This window comes from Hemiscyllium ocellatum, chromosome 7 (genome assembly GCF_020745735.1).
Source record: "Hemiscyllium ocellatum isolate sHemOce1 chromosome 7, sHemOce1.pat.X.cur, whole genome shotgun sequence".
NCBI classification, from domain to species: Eukaryota; Metazoa; Chordata; class Chondrichthyes; order Orectolobiformes; family Hemiscylliidae; genus Hemiscyllium; species Hemiscyllium ocellatum.
The window spans coordinates 58,775,036-58,795,908 of NC_083407.1; positions in this window are offsets into that span (position 1 = coordinate 58,775,036).

Below are 20,873 nucleotides of genomic sequence, written 5' to 3' on the forward strand. Positions count from 1 at the left end.
TTATAAGCCTTTTGTGTGTTTAAGGAGATCAACAAATCAAAATTGTAATGACATAACTGGGTAAAAAATTGAGAGAAAGCAATACGCGGCTTAAATTTGGAATTTAGAATTTTGACATTCACTGTAATGACGAATTAATTTGTCCTGATCCCCCTTTTGTTGTGATGCGCTTGTCTCTGTAAAACATATTTTACTTTGTACTTTCTGGGCTTCCAAATGGTGCTAAAAAGAAAAATAAACAAAATAGATACTAAAAATGTGAAATAAAAATGGAAGACCCGAGAAATAGACAGCACAACAGCAGGGCAATCAATATTTGCAAAACAGATTAACATTTTCTGTTATATGATAAGATGTGTGCTAACATGTTGTGTGATAGTGGGGTTGGGGCACTGGTGCTCTGTGGTAAATTTTACTTTTGTTTGAAGTTGATGTAAAGTCAACAAATTACCAATGCTACTTGTTTTAGTCTGGTGTTGGGATGCTCGAGCAATGTTCAAGTTCAGCCTGTGTTAAATGTGTCAGGAAGCTGCAGATGCCAAATAGGTGCTATAGTGCAACTCAATGCTGGTGCTATTCGGGGAAACTGGCCAACTTCTATGCATGGCTGAACAGCAAGTTATGTCTGGAAGGGTCTGTTCTAAGTCCAGGAGGACCACTCTTGTTCTTAATGGTCCCTCTAGAACAAAAACAAAACATCTCCTTAGTTTTTTTCAAACTGATTTCCATGGGTAAATTTCAGGGTTTAATGAATAGACTGTTCAACGTTCAGTACAAATAGGTAGAGCATCTCAGTGAAAATTTTACCCAGGTCACATTTATTCTCAACACGCTAAAATTGATCCAGAATTCCCTTGGTCCTCTTTGGGCCAAATATATACTGATCAGCAAAGTACTCTCGGACACACTTCAGGAATTCTACACTTTCTCTACCCTTTACATTGTTAACACTGGGGCAACTATTATGCTTACATCTTATGGTAATTACTGAGCCATTTTGTTCTTCTGTATGCATCTCACTAGTTTAACATAGAATATACCCAGTACCGTAATGGCACTGCTGCTATTTTTTGAAGCAATTCTTGTAATTTTCAAAAAATGCTCAAGTTTATGTCGCAACTGTTATTATCATGTAAGTTCATGTATTCAACAAAAGATAATGAAAACTAACAGAATTAAAGCAAAATAATTTAATCATGAAACTTGTGACTTGCAATCAATATATTATTGTTGAGGGATGTGAGGGAAGTTGAAAGGAGAATGATTGTCACTTGTTAATAATATTTAGTAAAGGATAATCACAACAGATTCTGACCAGAAAGAACATGCAACTTACTTTTTCTAGAAATAATAGTTTTTGGTACTGGTAAATTGTTTCAGGTAGTAGCAACAATTGAAAAATATTTGAAACAATTGAATATAAGGTACCATTAAATAAAACACTGGATATATAATGTACCCTTAATATGACATAGAACATTACAGCATAGTATAGGCCTTTCATCCTTTGGTTCCACAGGTCACACAACAATCTGAAGCCTATCGATCCAAAACTATTCCATTTTCATCTATATGTTTATCCAATGACCATTTAAGTGCCCTTAAAGTTGGTGAGTCTGCTACTGTTGCAGGTAGTGTGTTCAACACCCTTACTACTCTCTGACTAAAGAAACAACCTCTGACATCTGTCCTATATCTATCAAACCACTAACACAGCAGCATGTTACACAGTACCCTTTGCACTTCCATTGCATTGAGATTGCTCAGATTTTGTGCTGTCTCACTATTAGCATATGGTTTCACTGCTGCTATTGCACTTTCTCTGGCTCATTAGAAAGTAAGGAGTGGAGTAGTTTATCTGTTATAATAAAAGACTAGCAATTCATTTAGTTCGCACCATGGTAAGTTGTGAAATTGAATTTAATGGGCCAGATTTTCCAGGGAGTGACAATCCCATACAGAAACCAAATTAAAGAAGCTAAATATTTCTAAGAGGAAATTCCTCTCAGATCTTCCTCAGAAATGCAGAACTGTATTTGAGGAAAATACAATAGTTTTGAAGGGCAAATCATGCCCCATTTTCACAGCAGTCAAATGTCAAAAGGTATGTATATAAGGTAGGTGTGGTTTTAGGGTGCTGGAAAGGTGAGGGAACAGTTAGGGTGAGGTTGCAAGCTAGGTATCATGCCAGATGGGATGGATTTAGGGTGCCAGTTAGGTAGAATACTGTGCAAAAGGGTTGAGGAGCCAAGTGGGGAGGGTGCATGGTGGCAAGAGTACAGGCAAATTGCAATGTTTAGCTCAGGTTGTATTGGGCAGGAAAAATTGTGACTAGTGGGGAGTGGGGAAGGTAGATGTTGGGTTTTTGGTAGGGTGGTAAGGTCAGGTCAAAAGTCAGAAGTGTAATAGTTGGTCAGGTCTGGCAGTAGGAATGTGTGTCATAGAATCCTTAAAGTCCAAATAGAGACCATTCGGTCTACTAAATCTGCACTGACCCTCAAAAGAATACGCAACCTAGGTCCATTCCCCCAAACTAAGCCCATAACCCTGCAATGACCATGCCTAATCCACCAAGCTTATGCATTCTAGACACTGGGGCAATTTAACATGGCCACTCTACCTAATCCTTGGACAGCAGAAGGAAACTGGAGCACCTGGAGGAAACCTACACAGACACTGAGAGAATGTGCAAACTCCACACAGATTGTCATCCAAATCCCAAATTGAACCCAGTTCCTTGGAACTGTGAGGTAGCAGTGCTAGCTACTGAGCCACTGTGCCACCCATCAGTCAGGTTCGGCAGTGGAAAGTGGTGGTGTAACGAATCTGGGGGAGGTGTAGTTGGGGGTGTGGGAGGGAAGTAAGGTGTCTGTTTAATTGGTTGCTTGGTCACTCGGGCATTAGACCTGAGATCCTCAACTCTCTCTTGTCTTTGAAGTAAATGAACAGTTTACAGCATGATTGTTCACCGTCATTCTCCACACTGGTCTGTGACTTTGCTCTCAAAAATAATACTGTAAGCAGACATTATAATAGTAGATTAAAAACATACTTATAAAAGTTATGGCTCATATATAATGATGTTGCATCCATGTCATAATGTCCCTCAGTATGTTTTGTTGTTCCTCTCCCACCCACTGCATCTTGGTGGAGGCCTGCACTCTGAAGCTGGGGTAAAGTGAACCTGCTTTATAGTTGGACTTGTTGACTTGGATAGTTGTTCCTTGGTAATTTTCAATTAGTTTACACTCCCTAATAGTCAAAGTGTGGCACTGGAAAAGCGCAGCAGGTCAGGCAGCAAGCGAGGAGCAGGTCCGTGTTACATTTATCTATTAGTTATCCATTAGTTTTACAAAAATGGGTAATTGTCAAGCAATATTCATGGATCTGACAGGCCTTCTGAACTGTAAAATAAAGGGTGAATGCCTAAGTTAAGCCAATGGTGTGGATTCTTTCTCCAATTCTCCTACCTAACCACATTTGGTAAATGGAGGATGAAAGTGCAAGGTTCAGCTATAAGTTTTCAAATGGTGAAGACTTAACCTAACTCTGAAGAAACGTCATTTTCTCTGTGCATCAATGGCATAATAGATGTTGTCAAATGTGACATTGTCCTTTCCCATTACTTTGTACAATGATTTACATTTCATCAGAAAGGACTAGCAGTGACTAAATCACTCAGGTAAACATGACAGAAATGTACAGTGAATTGTCAAATGGTTTGTCACTTCTGTGCTGAGAAAATCTGATTGTCATATTTTCAAGCCATCTCTTCTCTGAAAACTACCAAGCATGCTCCAAATCTTTTGGCTTTGCAATCATGTTAAGCATTGCCAAATGACAGAAAAAAAAACTTGCAGCAGACAAAATTGCTTTAAATACTCACTTCTGTTTGTTAAAACAGACAATATTGGTGTCCAAAAAGATCTAGTATCTTTCAAAAATTTGAATATTGTAATGTTACTCGAGTAAATCAGAGAAAATGTCAATATAATTCCCACCCATGCTGATGTAGATGAAATAATCTCCTGCATTACACTGTCATTTCTACAATGACTCAGAGATTAAATTTGACTATTATCTTTAGCAAGATTGTGACTAATGCAGCACAAGTTCCTGATGCTCTTAACAGCCCTTCAGCTTTCTGCCTAAACCTCAAGGCTTCTCAGTATGATAAATGTGTTCTTAGGATTTGAGTATCACTCTTATCACAGTTGCAATTTGTGCCCATCCCTAGTTGACCTGACTAGGTGGTACTGGGTAAATTGTTTAATCCACTACAGTCACCCAAAATTATTCCTAATTGCGAGTGGTTTAATAGCATGGTTCAATGTTCCAACTGCTTATTGAATTTTCTCCTAAACCTAACACCTTGTAGGCTGCTTTTGATAAGTTCAAACACATATGAACTTTATGATGCCAAACATTCACAATCTCTGTCTCTTAACAAATTTCAACAGAAGACCAAAATAAACCTTTCACTTAAATGTTTCGGGTATGATTTTCCAAATTCTTCTGGTGCCAGCTAACTTCACTTTGGTAATACTTTGAAAATTAGCTAACTTGTCATCTGTAAAATGTTTGAACATGACCAAAATATTTATTTCAGTTTATGTTTTAACATCAATTTATCTATTCTAATCAACATTTATGCATTTTCCAATATGTAAAACATACACCATATATTCAACTTCCGAGAAGCAAATATCTATTTTTTTACTGATATTTTCTAAACCTGTGTTTCAGGTTTTCATTTAATTATAAATAATCAAATTATTTAGTTTCAACTCAGCAATTTGTTTTATATTTAATGTCTACCAGAACAATAGCTGATAGTATAACATGATACTTTCTGGAAAATATTTTAAGTGATGGATAAGTCTAAGTAGGCATTTTAAAATAGAAACTTCAACTGTTGACAATGCACACCAGAAATTACAGCAGCCACTGCCCACTATTTTCCTATAAATATTCTTATTACTTCTGAAATTTATTGTTAATGGTTGAGATGTTCTATCACTAATGTATATATTTATAAATGGATTTATATGTAAAGCTTTATATATTTTTCAGTAAGAGAATTCCAGCAAATGTGTAATCATAAATCTTTGAATCACATAACTCTGCAGTATAAGTAAAGTACGCAGAAAAATATAAATCTTGGATTGTAAACCCTTACATCAGTTTGAACAAATGTTAGGAAGGCATTTAAAAAAAAACTTCAAACTCAAATTAAAAAAGAGTTTGTCACTCATGTATAATTATTGATTAAAATAAGTGTTAATATCATTTTTAGCTTTAATAGTACTTTTTCATTTCCAATGTATTTCCCCTATCACAGTAACAAATTGTCGATATAATGAAAATTATGGTTATTATGAACTAAATAAGGGAATTAAAAGTCAACCGCATTTTATGAAAAACACTTTGTTTAAGGAACACATAGAAGCTTGCAGATCACATGTCATCAGATTTAATTGAACACAGAACATTACAGTCCAGTACAGGCCCTTCAGCCCTCGATGTTGCACCAATATGTGGAACCAATCTGAAGCCCACTTAACCTACACTATTCCATTGTCATCCATATGTTTATCAAATGACATTATAAATGCCCTTTAAAGTTGGTGAGTGTACTACTGTTGCAGGCAGAGCACTCCACGCCCTTACTACTCCCTGAGTAAAGAACATATCTCTGACATCTGTCCAATATCTATCCCCTCGTGCTAGCCATCAACATCCGAGGAAAACAGCTCTCACTGTCCACCCTATATAATCCTCTGACTGTCTTGTATGTCTCTATGTCACCTCTCAACCTTCTTCTCTCTAATGAAAATAGCCCCAAGTCCCTCAGCCTTTCCTCATAAGACCTTCCCCCCCCCACACCAGACAACATCCTAGTAAATCTCCTCTGCATTCTGTCAAATGCTTCCACACCTTCCTACTGGATAATTTTCTGCTGGACAAACAGTTGCTGTTCCAGCATTGATGGGAATTGTGCATGGGAATCCTGCAGAATCCCCATAGTGGCATGCTCTGAAGGAGTTGCCTGAGAAATTAAATTGTTCACTAGGCTATTCCATTATGCAAGGAACCCTCAAGGTCTCTATTTAAATTTGAAACTTCTGATGGTTCTGATGTAATGAAGTAAAACATTAACTCAGGAAAAGTTAGGCCATTTAATACGCCTGAGTAAATTGGTCACTTCCACCAAAATTCTATTCCATCGGTTCGGTATGATCTCCCCCTGATAAAGCATGCTGACTATTTTTGGTTAATCCTTGCCTCTTCAAGTAGAAATTAATTCTGTCTCTCAGAAATCTTTGTAATCATCTTCCTACCTCTGACTTTAGACAGACTGGACTTACTTTCCTGGTTTATCCTTACCAATACTTTTGAGTAATAATACAACATTAGCTACACACTGCAGCACTCCCTTTCTGCAAAGAGAGGAAAAAAAAACCTCAACAAAGTCTTTGCCAAAAATGGATATCTCACAACTCATCTGCAGATGCCTGGCAGACAAGCAATGCAATGAGGACATGCTATGACTCAACACACTGACCAATCTACCTTACATAAAAAAATGTCTCACAACTGACAGCCAGACTTCTCTGACCATTGGGATTCATGACAGCACATAAACCAGGAACCACATGAGACAACAACTAACCAGAACAAAAGACCAATACCATCATGTGCAGAACAAATGTGGTATACAAGGTTCCATGCAGGGACTACATGATACACTATATAGGACAAACAGGCAGACAATTAGCGATCTGCATTCATGCACATCAACTAGCCACTAAATACCACAATCAGCTGTCCCCAGCAGCTATACATATAGATGGCAAATTTGATAGGGATAACACAACAATAATATGACAAGCCAAACAGAGGACAGCCGGAAAATTTCTAGAAGCATGGCACTCATCCATAGGCTCCATCAATCAATACATTGACCTCGACCCAATATACTGACCACTGCAATATACTGAGCAACTGGAACTGGCAACCAGAAGCAGCGGGGACAAAACTAAATACATTCCAATTAACACTGTACAGCAGCACTTCACAGGAGACTCCACAGCACTGAGGATGCCACCTAGAAAGGGGACAAATGTCTGCAAAGCAACTTCCCATATTAGCAAACATATCCATGACAACTGCATCCTCCAGTCCTCAGGACCCTCTCTTGTGAAAAGAGGATTTGAAGATTAATGCCAGTGCCTCTGCAAACTCCTCCATTATCTACCACAGCTGCCTGGCATACATTTCATTAGGACATCAGTATTTATCCACTTTCAAATCCACAAAAAATGTTAATACCTCCACCGCCTTCATGCTAATTAGTTCAAGTACATATTCCCCCTCCTGGATTTCTATATGTACTTCATCCATCTATATAGTGAATACAGAGGCAGAGTTTTCATTTACAACCTTGACGATGTCTGCTGCACACATAGATCTACTTTGATCCCTATAGCTGGGCCCTAGCCCTTCTGCGGTTATTCTCTTTTATATAAAGTGACTTTGGAGTTCCCTTATGTTACTTGTCTTTTTCAAGTCCCCCTTCACTTTCTATGCTTTTCCAGGACATCCATTGTTTTCAGTTCTTCATGTCTATCATAACCTTCTGCTCCTTTTCCTTGGCCCCTTGGCGTCCGAGTTCTCTGGACTTGTTAGTCCCACCCTTCACATTTACGGGAACATGCTGTCCCAGTACTCTCATTATTACCCTTTCGAATGATTCCTATTGGTTTGGTATGGATTTTCCTGCAAGTAGCTGCTCCCAGTCTATTGTGGCCAGATCCTGTTTTATCATACTAAACTCAACCATCTCCCAATTCAGAAACTTTATTTTATCCAAAATTACCTTAATTTTATCTGAATTATGGTTACTACCATCAAGCTGCTCCTCCACTAACATATCTAGCACTGTTCCCTCAACTTAGGTCCAACACCACCAATCCTCTCTCCAAATTTCCCATAATACGTTCTACGTGCTGACTCACAAAGGTCTTCTAGACACATTTTGAAAATTCTGCCCTATCTAAGCCTTTCACATTTTGTCAATCTCTGTTAATATTGGGGAAGTTAAAAACTCCTATTATTACCATAATATTTTTAGTCTTTCTTTCTCTCTCCAACAGTTTGGGGGTTTGTAGTAGATTCACAGTAAAGTGATTGCCCCCTTTCTGGTTTTCAAGTTTAGCCTTATGGCCTCATTTGAGGAACCTTCTATCATATCATTCCTCCTTATTCAAAAATTGATGCCTTGATGAATATTATGACATCTCTTCCTCTTTTAACACACACCCCCCCCCCCCAACCTTTTAGCTGTTTCACCTGAGTTTAGTACCCTGGAATTGAGCTGCCAGTCTTGTCCCTCCCTCAACTATGTGACAAATCTGGCATTGCCTCCCTAATGGGATTGTGTGTCAACCTACAGCACATGCACTCTAGCTGTTCAAAAAGGTAGCACACCACACCTTTGTAAAGGTTATTGGGGCAGGCAGTAAATGCTGACCGGCCAGCGAAGCCCACATCCCACAAATGAATTTTAAAAAAAGCTCATGTGTTAATAACACTGTCAACTCATCTGCCTTATTCATAAGACTCTTTGTATCAAAATAAATGCCATGCAAAGTTACCATTCTTCCTTGTGCTTTAACTTGATTACGTCTTCACTGCCTTCTAGATTGATTCAATTCTTCCTCTATTTGTCTGCGCATCACCCCCTTCTGTACTTCCAGTCTGTACCCTACAACACTGCCAAATTAGTTTAAACCAACACTCACTGCACTAGCAAACTTCCCCTGTAAGCATGTTGGTCCCCTTCTAATTTCTTAGCTTCCCTAGAAACGGCAGAGTGATCCAGAAGTCTAAAATACTCCTATTTGTTCAAACTTTTCAGCTATAGATTCAACTGCTCTATTTTTCTATTCCTATACTTATTAGCATGTGGCATTGGAAGTAATCCAGAAGTTGCAACTTTCGGACATCCTGTTTTTTGAACTGCTACCTAGCTCCCAACATTCTTTTTGTAGGATCTCATCCTTCCTTCAACCTAATGTAATTGGTCCCAATGTGAACCACGATCTGTGACTCTTCCCCCTACCACTTCAGAATGTCCTGTAGCTGTTGATAACATCCTTGACTGTGGCAGTAGTAAGGTAGTACATCATCCCGGAGTCACACCTGCAACAACAGAAACACCTGTCCACACTTTTCATTATTGTGTCTCCTACCACTATTGTCTTTCCTCTTTTTCTGCTCCCCCATGTGCAGCTGGGCTCTGCAGAGGACTTGTCACTCTCACCATTTACCATGCAGAATATCTGGGGTTACATGCTTGAAAAATTTGTAAGTATGCTTATGCCAGTCATCCAGATTTCAAATGTCTCTGGATGAGTCATCCCCACAAAGCCACCTGTAGCCAATGTTGTGTTGCAATTTAAACTATAAAAGCTGTCATTGTGAGGACTGAAATGTTGACATTCATTTTCTTTGTAAAATGTCATGTCAGCTTTCTTCATAAAATCATTCTTTTATTAATGCTATTCTTGGGTCAGTTTCATCTACATTGTTAGATCAGGTGGAGAGCGCCTTCTCCAGTCCCAGATTTTTTGTTCATTACATCTTTTTAGTATGAGCATTCTATATTCCAATTTCTTATTCTTAGGTTTTCAATGTTTTTATGCAACTACTCAGTCCATTATGTTTGAGGTCAGCTTGAATATCTTTGTGTCTTCTTTTCTCATCAAGTGCTTTCAGTATCCTGTACTTAATTTCGAGTTCTTGAAAGTTAAGTTTTCTGTTCTCACCATGTTTGGCCATGACTTTCATCAGCAATAACTGAAATGCGTGCTTTCTTAAATTGTAGCATAGGCATTGATCTTAATGGAATTAGTGTCCCTTTTCATTTTCTTTGAATACTTTTGTTTGCTACATTAAAAGCTAAATACGTCTTTTGGGGCAGCACGATAGCTCAGTGGTTAGCACTGCTGCCTCACAGCGCTAGGGACCTAGGTTCGATTCCTTCCTTGGGTGACTGTCTGTGTGGACTTTGCACATTTTCCCCCTGTCTGCATGGGTTCCCTCCCACAGTCCAAAGATGTGCACGTCAGGTTAATTGGCCATGCTAAATTACCCATAGTGTTAGCTGCATTAGTCAGATGGAAATAGGTCTGGATGGGTTACTCTTCGGAGGGCCGGTGCAGACTTGTTGGGCTGAAGGGCCTGGTTCCATACTGTAGAGAATCTAATCTAATCACTATGTCAAATTGTATGGGTAGTTTCAAAAATAATATATTGAGGTGCTTGTCAACTCATCAGATTATCCCTTTATACTCAACATTGAGATAACAAGGTGCAAATTAAAAAGTCAAGGAGAAAACTGAGTTGGGACTTTGTGTAGCCAACAAAGGCAGGATGTCAATCTGTGGGATCAAAATAAATGGGTAACTCTAACTGATTACCATGGGGGGTTCTCACTCTTAATAAGCCCTCAGTTTCCAACTATTTCTGGTGCATTTTTTTCTGGTTTCGCAGTGAAAGCGCACATCAACTATTTGTTTAAAGTCTTTGTAATTTCCTTATTCTTATTATCCAAGCTCTAAGGTACTCATTTATCTTCGCTACTCTTCTCTTCATTTTTACATACTTGTATATGATTTTATAAATTGCTCACATTTTATGCCAGTTTACTCAAATTTTAATCTTCTTTCTATCAATTTTTTTTGTACATCCTTTGGTGGCTCTAAAATATTACCAATACATGGATGTACAGCATTTGCTAATATTATTAGCCACTAATTTGTGTCTGATACTACCCTTAGTTTTTTTTACGATCAATGTGGTATAATGCATATGAATCTTTGAGGGTTACCATGAATTGAATTGAATTGAATTGAATTGAATAGAATTGAATTTCTCTCATACCATTCTCTCAATGGAGAAATCTATGCAGTCACCTGAAAAATGGAATGGATGAACTTGGGCATGGACAGCCTCTCTGAATTCTAGTAGATTGCCAGACATCACACCAACTGTTGCTTTGCTGAAGATTTCTGAAGCTTCTTATGTGTGGAAGCTGAGGCCAAGGACCATTTCCTCAACTTTCTGAGGAGTGGTATCAGCAGCTGCTTCATTACTTGGGTGAGCATCCTGTGCTTTTCTTACTAGCTGGTGCCACTCTTTTTAACCACATGTCAATGGATGCCAATATGAAAGAATTTATGTCAAAGGAGAATAAGACTACTGTGCTACTACCTTATCAAAATAGCCGCAAACCCCTCATTCAATATAGCATTGAGGGCAAGACATGAGTGTTGTTAGTGAGGTGCACTTCCAACAAATTCCTGCCACCTATCCTTGATCTGGTACTTCCTATGACTATCAAGGCTCATTAGGAAGTCACGTATAATATTCATAACTAGTTGCAATGCCCCAATTCATCAGATTATTCACTTTTTGTGGGTTACATACCACCTCACCCTCAGCATCAGAGTGCCCTGCTGCAACTAATCCTACTCACAGTGCCTTCTGCTTCACTGAGTTATTACAGCCAACAGAAGAATATCACTTCTAGTTATGCTGCTCCCTGGCATATTGTGCCTGCTTCTCCTGCAAATACTGACATACATAGGCATCACTGGACTAATGTCTAATTGCACTCATGAGCCTTTGTCCATATCCATGTCCAGCAACATGCAACACAACCTGTAGGCTGTTAATAGGCTGCAAAAGAGAAGATTTGAGGTCATCCAACACCCACTCATGTGGCCATGGGGCCCAAATTTGAACCTGGCATTGGGACTTTTTCTCAATAGGCAAAATCAAGCCCGTCGTATTTATTGAGTCTTGATTAATTTGAAGATTTTTTTAATACGTTTTAAACACTCTCAGTTCAACTTAAAACTTTGAAATGAATTTCATTTTCAGACTATTCACCAGTGAGTTCTACTCTCACCAAATTAAATTTTTATGAATAGTTTATGATGTACTCTGTTTATGGTCATTTTGTGCAACTGAACTGAATCAGCCCCATTTCTTAGTTTTGTCCCCATAGCCCTTGAATTACTATTTAATGTGCTTGCAATGCCATTTCAGACAGTGTCTTTCAGATCATAATTCGCTGTACAAAGATTTATTTTCCTCCTACACTCTGGTTCTTTTTATCAATTTCATTAATCAGTGTTCTTGATTTTGTACCTTCTTCCATTGGTAACAGCTTTTACTTTATGATCTCAGCTGATGGTAATGTTTGGCTCCCAAAATGAAATCCAGCTTAACAGACCAGAAGGTTTATTTTTGCAATTTTTTTTCTCCATAGTAGTTAGAGAACATATTCACAAGTGCCTACCAAAGAATTTTTAACCAAAGAAGAAAGTTTATAACACACTGAAATAAAACAAAGCACTAAACAAGAACTATTTTTAAATGGTCTTTTAGATTAGATTACTTACAGTGTGGAAACAGGCCCTTCGGCCCAACAAGTCCACACCGACCCGCCAAAGCGCAACCCACCCATACCCCTACATTTACCCCTTACCTAACACTACGGGCAATTTAGGATGGCCAATTCACCTGACCCGCACATCTTTGGACTGTGGGAGGAAACCGGAGCACCCGGAGGAAACCCACACAAGTTACAAATATCAGAAGCAAAGATTCAACCCTTTTAGTCTCAATAATAACCTCACAGCTAATCAAACCTCAGTGAAAGCTCACTCTGCTTCCACTTTCAAGTTTCTGTTCAGTGGGGCATGACTTCTTGGTTCCTTTCAGCACACTTCTTTATGCACTTGATGCTATTTCTTTAGTTAATGTCTCTTCACGTAATCCTTAAGCAAACTGTTAATGCAGTTCACTTACTCCTTAACACACATTCCTTAAAAACACACATGCAAGAACCTTAAAACATGTCTTCCTGTCTGATATCCTAAAGTCTTCTGTTTCTGGAGCTTTCCTTTTACTAACTTCTAAGCTGCTGAGGATTTTATTTCTTCTGTTGTGACTGTTTTACACTGGTACAGGCCTTTTCTCTCTGACTGACCTACTTCTCCCTCTGAAAGTGACCTGTCCATTGCCCAATATTCTGATGGTTCTCTCTTTCCTAATGGAAAGTTGCTTTTGACTGACTCCCCCCATTTCATTGGACACTTTATTGCTAAGTAACAGCCCATTTTTCTAACTGTTCTGCCCTTTCTTTCTAAAACAATGAACTATTAATCTCAAGGATTTTTAAATAGCTGCATATACATTTCCAGACAAATTGTCACCACCCACAGTACAACTCAAAAATTGAACATAGAACTTAGAACATAGAACAGTACAGCACAGAACAGGACATTCAGCCCACGATGTTGTGCCGACCATTGATCCTCATGTATGCACCCTCAAATTTCTGTGACCATATGCATGTCCAGCAGTCTCTTAAATGTCCCCAATGACCTTGCTTCCACAACTGCTGCTGGAAACACATTCCATGCTCTCACAACTCTCTGTGTAAAGAACCCGCCTCTGACATCCCCTCTATACTTTCCTCCAACCAACTTAAAACTATGACCCCTTGTGTTAGCCATTTCTGCCCTGGGAAATAGTCACTGGCTATCAACTCTATCTATGCCTCTCATTATCTTGTATACTTCAATTAGGTCCCATCTCCTCCTCCTTTTTCTCCAATTAAAGAAGTCCAAACTACAATTATGTTCTTCTTTTCTCAATGCATGCAATATAGGAATTCAAATTAAACTTAAAGCCATATGATTTCGAACCAAAGTTTTCAAATTATAATAATGATATATCATGAATCTTCACAACAACTTATTCATCCCTATCACGTCCTTCATGCTTTTGAACATCTGTCAAATTTCTCCTTAACCTTCTCTACTCTAGTTCCTCCACACAACTGGAGATATTCATCTCTGGTACCATCCTAATAAATACCCTCTGAATCAGTTCTAAGGCCTTAACATCTGTCCTAAAGTATAATGCCCAAAATTGAACAAAACATTTCAGCTGGGATAGTTATAATATGATGTGCTTACACCTTTTAAGGGAGACTATATTTGAATTGCAACAACAGGATATGATATATTAGTTTCATGACAAGTTGGTCGGCCTGAAGAAGCAGTAAAAGGAGTAAGGTATACCATGCACAGCTCCCAGTGAACATTATCAGTATATAGTATTATCTTTAAATGAAGATCCCCACATTATTGTTTCATCAATATTTATGAGTAACTGCTATGTTTATGCCTAAAAGAAGAATGCAATGAGGCCTAAGCAATGGTTATTTATTTTGTACTGTATTCTTCTATTTAGAAAGCCAAGAAAATTTATCCTGCTGTCATTAAAGATTTGAGAATGTGTATCTCCACTTCTTATTCCCCTTTCCAAAATTGTAGCAGTTCATTATGTTAGCTCTTTTCATTCTCCTGGCCAAAAGTAATCAGTTGTAGTTCGCTGCTTTACATTTCAGTATCCATTTCACCATTCTATATTGTCCTGAAGATGTGTCCAATTTAATACATTTCCAAGTATAATCATTTAGTGTCATCTGCAAGCTCTGAAATTATGCCTGTATCCAAAATCCAGTTAATTAATATATAACATGGACCACTGGGGGCATCACTGACAATTCCTTTCAGCCTGAGAATTACTTACACAGAAGTAGTCTCTGTTTTCTGTCTCTTCCCCAGTTATGTATCTATAAAACTACTCCCCCTATAAGAGCATTGGCTTCAATTTTACTATCTTTGACGTGACTCTTAATCAGCAATCTTTTGAAATTCTTTCTGATTATTATGCTACAATTGCCCCACTTTTCCATATAAAGGAAAATCTAATTCCTAAGAATTATCTCATAAAAATATCAGCCTTTGGGCCGAATGTATAACTGTGATTAAAGTTCTTGTTGCAGAAGTTGCATAGTTGATAATCCCAAATTAATTTCATGTTAACATGTTTAATGATAGCACTTTATAGAAAGCATAAAAATAGACTTTGAAAATTAGGTGACAACTAACACTTTCACAAATTCAAGTTGCAGCAAGAAACAGAAGTACCAATTTTCCTATGCCTCTTCAAAATGAGAATTTGAAGGTCAAGTTAACAAAATCTTCAGCCGCATAGATTTAAGAACAAGCCACTGAACCTCTCTACCTCATCACTTCAAAGGGTATACCAAATAGAAGGTCTGAATATCAATCTAAGCTTCAAAATTGCTCATTAATCTTCATCTTCAGCAAGATCGTTTATTTGGCATGGTATTTCCATATTCCCTGCGCCGAAATAATAATTACTTTGCAAAGAGTTCTTGATTATTTTGATCCACATTTGTTTTTATGAACTTATATTGAATTCCAAACTTGCTGTTAGGAAAGAGCAAATTGCCATTTGCTAAAAGTCAATTCTGCATATTTACTTAGGAAAAGGAATCAAGTCCATCTCACGTCTTCTTTGATTATAATTCTCATTTTTTTCTGATTCAATGCCAGTCAAAGTTAAATAATCTTTCTGTTCTTTTATTTTGTGCATTCTTACAAGCAGACAAGCTAAGCAAGGTCAATACTGGAAGAAGAAACATATGTAATTAGCAATTGTGAAAATAGAACATTTTGATTTAAAGATTACTCAATTAAAGAATGCAGCAGCATCCTGAGTATGGAATTAAAAGTGGGTAAAACACTATCTCTTTCAAAACCTTGCATGTAATGTATACAGGTGGATTGAGCATTGAAATTAGCTCATATTTCAAAGATATATTGAGGATGAATGTGTACCAAAGGTCTGGATTATGTTCAATGTGGTATTTTTTTCCTTTAAAAATGAATATAGCTAATATTAATTAGAGACCAGTTGACATTTGTGGCAGGAACGTTTTTTGAAAAGTATTTTACAAAATTACTGAATATTTAGATAAGTATGATTAAAAGTAGTGGCCATAGATTTTATTAAACTGTTCCAATTCAAAAATTATGTATAGATTATATTCCCTACAGTGTGGAAACAGGCCCTTCGGCCCCACAAGTCCATATCAATCTTCCAAAGAGTAACTCACCCAGACCCATTTCCCTCTGACTAATGCACCAAGCACCATGGGCAATTTAGCATGACCAATTCAACTGACCTGTACAGCTTTGAACTGTGGGAAGAAACCGGACCACCCGGAGGAAACCCACACACACATGGGGAGAATATGCAAAGTCCACACAGACAGTTGCCTGAGGCTGGAATTGAAACTGGGACACTGGTGCTGTGAGGTAGCAGTGCTAAACACTGAGCCACCGTGCCACCCCAAAAGTCACTTTAGAAACTACAACTCTGCGATGGCCAGGAATTGAACCTGGGGCAACTGCTTGGAAGGCAGCTATGTTCACCACTATACCCCCTGCTTTAAATGAGCTTTAGGAATATAAATAGGCCATTTAGCCCCTGAAGCCTCTGCCTTTTAATAATCTGTGGCCTAATTTGATATTCCTGCCTTGGCCCTATATTCCTTGATACCCTTGGTTAATAAAAAAATTGTCTATCTCAGATTTAAATTTAATAACTGTCTTAGCAGTTCTAATCTCCTCTATGCATGTTAAAATGTTTTCTTACTGTAGAAAAGCCTTTGATAAAAGTGTAAATGAGAAGATTGCGATGTACAGAAAAGATCAGAAAATTAGAATAAAATTGATGAGTCTGTAGTCTATGGCCATCAGTCGTATAGTTCAAGGAATGGTCACAGATGAAACTGCTTCTCATAACAGTGACATGACACAGACAAATGCAATCCCTATTGAAACCAGAACAAGAGGAAAGCTTTTTTATGCTATAATACAACTACACTAAAATAGTCATAAATTTGTAGAAATAAATTGTTTAACCAAACTTAAAAATAATTTATTAAAATGCAAAAGGAAACCATTTGATCCATTGAGTTTGTGGCAGTTTTTGCAAGAGCAACTGCCCCCCTACGCTTTCCCTGTGATCTGACAAATATTTCCCATTCCAGTATTAATTCAAATCCCTCTTGAAAGCCACAAACAAATACACCTCTTCCACATGCCAGATCCTAACCCCCGACTGTGTAAAAATTGGCTTTCACCTCAGGTTCAACACTGGGTACCAGTGTCTACTGCTTCTCAATCTTCCTTCTGACTTTTAGGAAAAAATACCACATCAGACCCAATTCAGTCCTCTGTATTAAAACCATTATGATTTTGAGTACAAATTATGCATTGATGTCCATCAAAAGCAAGGGCACATTATAAATCAGTTGAAAATGTGTTGCTGGTTAAAGCACAGCAGGTTAGGCAGCATCCAAGGAATAGGAAATTTGACGTTTCGGGCATAAGCCCTTCATCAGGAATGAGGAGAGGGTGCCAGGCAGGCTAAGATAAAAGGTAGGGAGGAGGGACTTGGGGGAGGGGCGATGGAGATGTGATAGGTGGAAGGAGGTCAAGGTGAGGGTGATAGGCCGGAGTGGGGTGGGGGCGGAGAGGTTAGGAAGAAGATTGCAGGTTAGGAGGGCGGTGCTGAGTTGAGGGAACCAACTGAGACAAAGTGGGGGGAGGGGAAATGAGGAAACTGGAGAAATCTGAGTTCATCCCTTGTGGTTGGAGGGTTCCCAGGCGGAAGATGAGGCGCTCCTCCTCCAGCCGTCATGTTGTTATGTTCTGCCGGTGGAGGAGTCCAAGGACCTGCATGTCCTCGGTGGAGTGGGAGGGAGAGTTAAAGTGTTGAGCCACAGGGTGGTTGGGTTGGTTGGTCCGGGCATCCCTGAGGTGTTCTCTGAAGCGTTCCGCAAGTAAGCGGCCCGTCTCCCCAATGTAGAGGAGGCCACATCGGGTGCAGCGGATGCAATAGATGATGTGTGTGGAGGTACAGGTGAACTTGTGGCGGATATGGAAGGATCCCTTGGGGCCTTGGAGGGAAGTGAGGGAGGAGGTGTGGGCGCAAGTTTTACATTTCCTGCGGTTGCAGGGGAAGATGCCGGGAGTAGAGGTTGGGTTGGTGGGGGGTGTGGACCTGACGAGGGAGTCACGAAGGTCTTTGCGGAACGCTGATAGGGGAGGGGAGGGAAATATATCCCTGGTGGTGGGATCCATTTGGAGAAATGACGGCGGATGATACGTTGTATACGGAGGTTGGTGGGGTGGTAGGTGAGAACCAGTGGGGTTCTGTCATGGTGGCGGTTGGAGGAGCAGGGCTCAAGGGCGGAGGAGCTGGAACTGGAGGAGATGCGGTGGAGGGCATCGTCGATCACGTTTGGGGGGAATCTGCGGTCCTTGAAGAAGGAGGCCATCTGGGCATTGCTAATTTTGCTGCCCTTCTCATTCATCTACTAATTTTGCTGCCCTTCCTATTACCGCACAGCCCAGATGGCCTCCTTCTTCAAGGACCGCAGATTCCCCCCAAACGTGATCGACGATGCCCTCCACCGCATCTCCTCCACTTCCCGCTCCTCCGCCCTTGAGCCCCGCTCCTCCAACCGCCACCAAGACAGAACCCCACTGGTTCTCACCTACCACCCCACCAACCTCTGTATACAACGTATCATCCGCCGTCATTTCCGCCACCTCCAAACGGACCCCATCACCAGGGATATATTTCCCTCCCCTCCCCTGTCAGCGTTCCGCAAAGACCACTCCCTTCATGACTCCCTCGTCAGGTCCACACCCCCCACCAACCCAACCTCCACTCCCGGCACCTTCCCCTCCAACCGCAGGAAATGTAAAACTTGCGCCCACACCTCCTCCCTCACTTCCCTCCAAGGCCCCAAGGGATCCTTCCATATCCGCCACAAGTTCACCTGTACCTCCACACACATCATCTATTGCATCCGCTGCACCCGATGTGGCCTCCTCTACATTGGGGAGACGGGCCGCTTACTTGCGGAACGCTTCAGAGAACACCTCAGGGACGCCCGGACCAACCAACCCAACCACCCCGTGGCTCAACACTTTAACTCTCCCTCCCACTCCATCGAGGACATGCAGGTCCTTGGACTCCTCCACCGGCAGAACATAACAACACGACGGCTGGAGGAGGAGCGCCTCATCTTCCGCCTGGGAACCCTCCAACCACAAGGGATGAACTCAGATTTCTCCAGTTTCCTCATTTCCCCTCCCCCCACCTTGTCTCAGTCGGTTCCCTCAACTCAGCACCGCCCTCCTAACCTGCAATCTTCTTCCTAACCTCTCCACCCCCACCCCACTCCGGCCTATCACCCTCACCTTGACCTCCTTCCACCTATCACATCTCCATCGCCCCTCCCCCAAGTCCCTCCTCCCTACCTTTTATCTTAGCCTGCTTGGCACACTCTTCTCATTCCTGATGAAGGGCTTATGCCCGAAACGTCGAATTTCCTATTCCTTGGATGCTGCCTAACCTGCTGTGCTTTAACCAACAACACATTTTCAACTGTGATCTCCAGCATCTGCAGACCTCATTTTTTACCCACATTATAAATCAGGTCAAGGATGGCCTGGATTAGAAATGAAGAGGCCAAAGAAAGAGAAACAGATAAGAATGGAAAGCAAGAAATGGAGATGCTTTTCCTTTATTGATCTATTCGATTATTGATATATGATCATCCTCCAGTGCCTCACTCCAGTTGCTTACATCTCTGAGATAGACTCACTGAGGCTTTTCTTCCATGTTGATTGTTCAGTTAACAATAATCTGACAAGGATCCATCCTCATCTCCTTTTCGTGCTTCATCTGGCTGGCATCAGCTGCAAACACAGGACTGGATTTTTATGCCTCCTCTGAATGTGCTTTCATTGGAGGAGGAACATTAGCTAGGAAAACGTTCAGTTTCCCATAGACCTAATTGTGAGGTGCTGCATTTTGAAAAGGGAAATCAGGGCAAGACTTATACACTTAATGGTAAAGTCCTGGAAAGTGTTGTCAAACAAAAAGACCTTGGAATGCAGGTTCATAGTTCCTTGAAAGCAGAGTCACAAGCAGACAGGATAGTGAAGAAGGCATTTGATATGCTTGCTTTTATTGGTCAGTGCATTGCACGTAGGAGTTGGGATGTTATTTGCAGCTGTACAGGACGTTGGTTGGGCCACTTTTGAAATATTGGATCCCACTCTGGTCTCCCTGATATAAGTAAAGTGTTGTGAAACATAAAACAGTTCAAAAAAGATTTACATAAATGCTGCTCAGGTTGGATGGATTGAGCTATAGGGAGAGGCTGAATAGGCTGGGGCTATTTTTCTCATCGCGTCAGAGGCTGACGGGTGACGTTATAGAAGTTTACAAAATCATGAGGGACATGGATAGGGTGAATAGCCAAAGTCTTTACCCAGTTTAGGACAGTCCAAAACTAGAGGGCATAGGTTTAAGGTGAGTGGAGAAAGATTTAAGAGGGACCTGAGAGGCAACTTTTTCACGCAGAGGATGGTGCATGTATGGAATGAGCTGCCAGAGGAAGTGGTGGATGCTGGTACAATTGCAATACTTAAAAGGCATCCCAATGGGTATTTGAATAGGAAGGCTTTAGAGGGACATGGGCCAAATGCTGACAAATGGGATTAGATTAATTTAGAATTTCTGGTTGCCATGGACGAGGTAGACTAAAGGTTCTGTTTTCCTTGCTGTACATCTCAATGACTCTGAATTGATCCCTGGAAAATGTCAAAATCAGCACTCCACTTTTAAATAAGTAAAACAAGCATTTGAGCTTGTTAATAATACAATAATCTGGTGGGCATAGACATGCAGACAGATATGTGTAGAGCATCCCTTTTACAAACGTTTTAAAAGAACAAAGGAAGGGGGTGACACTATTTGTGGGGGTTCCCATGATGCACCTGAAAGACAGTATTTCCCCTTTTGTTTCTTGCCCATGTGGACTTTAAAAT